A 2,800-nucleotide genomic window follows, 5' to 3' on the forward strand; every position below is an offset into this window, starting at 1 on the left:
AGAGAGTGAATCACAGAGTACATAAAAGGAGCCTGGGCACCAATAGATATAATTTAGTGTTCAAGTTTTTGTGGGAATTGGAAACTGGTACTCCAACTCGATGAGCATTGTCCCTCTGATTGAGGCGGTACACTTGGCTTTGTGCTCCAAAATTTTAAAGAACACCTAATTTAAAAAAAAAAAGATTTATTTATATCATTCTCGAGAGAGAGATAACACAAGAAGGAGGAGCAGAGGGAGACGGAGAGAAAATCTGAGCCCAACACAGGGCTCAATATCACAACCCTGAGATCACAGCCTGAGCTGAAACCAAGAGTTGTATGCTCAACCAACACTGCCACCCAGGTGCCCCTAAAGAGCACCTAGTATTTTACTCTTGCACTGGCCAATGTGCCATGAGGATATTTTGTGGACATATACACCACACACACAGGCCAAAATTCATAACTACTGTAAAAATAAAGACCAACAAGCGATATATCTCCAGAACCCAAGACTACCAAGACCATTAGTTCCCCTGTTACACCATTTCTGTGATAAAAGTAAAGCAGAAAATTCCTTAAATTTAAAATGAATGAGAAATATTTACTAAGTGCAATAGTAAACTCAACAATGCCCCTCAAAGATATCAGCTCCTAATCATCCCTGACACCTGTAAATGTTACCTACTGAGAAAAAGAGTCTTTGCAGGTACAATTAAGTTAAGGATCCAGCGTTGGAGAGGTTGTCCTGAATTGTCCAGATGAGCCCTAAATGCAGTCAGGGCTGTCCTTTTTTTTTTTTTTTTTTTAATTTTATTTGTTTATTCATGAGAGACACAGAGAGAGAGGCAGAGACACAGGCAGAGGGAGAAGCAGGCTCCACGCAGGCAGCTTGATGTGGGACTCGATCCCAGGACCCCAGGATCAGGACCTGAGCCAAAGGCAGATGCTCAACCACTGAGCCACCCAGGTGCCCCACAGCTGTCCTTAATAATACAGAGGCAGAGGGACACAGGACAAGAGAAGGAGGCAGTGTGACCCCAGAGGCAGAGACTGGAATGATGCTCCAGCACAAGGAACACCAGAAGTCGCCAGAAGCCACCAGGAACTGGAAGAGAGGTAGATTTTCTCCTAGAGCCTCAGGAGTGAACTCAGCCTCTCGTACACCTTGATTTGGGCCCAGTGAAACTCATTTCACACTTCTGCCTTGCAGAACTGGGAGAGAATCTATTTAGGTTGATGTAAGCCACCAGGTTTGTGGAAATTTGTTACAGTAGCCAGAGGAAACAGATACGGGTACACCAAATTATTTGTTGTAAAGTAATACTCTTTCCTCAAACTGATTTGCCCAAAATGTACTGTGGCAGAGGGGATACATGGTTCTCTTGTATCACTTTCCTTCTTAGTAATACCTTCTTCCACTTTATAGAAGAAAAATGTATTTCTCACCTACCCCGAATTTTACTGTACTACCCAGGGCCCTAGGCTGGGAACACATCCCAGGGGACATTCAAAATGTTGGTGTCTGAGAAACTTCTCCTAATCAAGCCACTGTAAACATTCAGTTGTGGGATATTTGCCATCTTTGTACTATTTCTGTTGGAGTCAAAGCATGGTGCTCTGGCCTGTATTGAGATATTCCATATTCAGATATATTGTGGATGAGGCAGCAGGACGGATGGTCATTGTCATTGAATGACTGTACCTCTTCTATCCTCTGACTGTTATCAATGAATATACATCACTCCCCAGGGAGAGTCTGGTGAGAGTCAAGTGGAGAAACTGTCCATGTGAAATACTGAAGGCAGTGGAATCTTAGTTTCACAAGGTCACAAACAGGTCAAGAATTCACCCTTATCTCTTTCTCTGTCATACTGTTAGAATAGCAGGGAGCTGTGCACATGCACACACACTCACACACACACCAGGGATACCCCAGTCACCTAAAGGCAAGTCACCTTCACTGCATCTCCAGTCCTCAGGAAAAAGAAAATATTTAATGACTGTCAGGTGTATATTTTGTATCATTTCAAGAGGAAGGAAGTGAACACTCCCGCTTCTCTCAGCAGATTGACGTCATAGCTTTGGGTGAAACGAGAATAGATCAGAAGCAACATAGAATTTTATCTTTTCTTGATTATTTACTCAGGCTCACGGGAGAAATAATTTTGTTGACTTTTGTCAAGAGGCTATTGTAAATCTATGTTTGTGCTTTACCTGGTGGCAGGTCTTCCGGCAACTGCTTTCCAACACCTCTTGTGCTTTTACTTTGGCATCGTGGTTCTCAGGTTTGTCTTAGCATCACTGGAATATAACACAGCACTTCACCACAAGCACCTGCTAACTTACTAGGGACCCCAGCTCTTCTTTATCTGTACTTTACTCCTACAAGTAGATTCAACCCGTCTTTTGCATAGAGAACATCCACTAATGAATGGATGCATGAACAAAGCATGCCAATGTGCAATCTAACAAATGCCCTTAAGTTTAGAAAACACCTTTGCTTCATCTGAAGTACTTTCACCTGCTAAAATTATACATATATACAAAATTATATTTTGATTCTGTCTAGTTGTTTTCAATCACAATATGAACTTGAGAATATCTGTGTGTGCACAAACAACTTCAAGTGTCTGGCTATCCTTTGTAAAGGTATTTTATCATAACATGAAAAATTGGATTTTGAAATAACACTGCCCACAGTCACATAGGAGGAGATAGGAAAACGCAAGAGATTCCAAATTTCACAGGGTTGTTTCAGTTCAGCTCCATCTAATTTTTGCTTTTACCAAAGGTGTCTATAAGTATCACAAGTAAAT

This window comes from Canis lupus, chromosome 3 (genome assembly GCF_048164855.1).
Source record: "Canis lupus baileyi chromosome 3, mCanLup2.hap1, whole genome shotgun sequence".
NCBI lineage: Eukaryota > Metazoa > Chordata > Mammalia > Carnivora > Canidae > Canis > Canis lupus.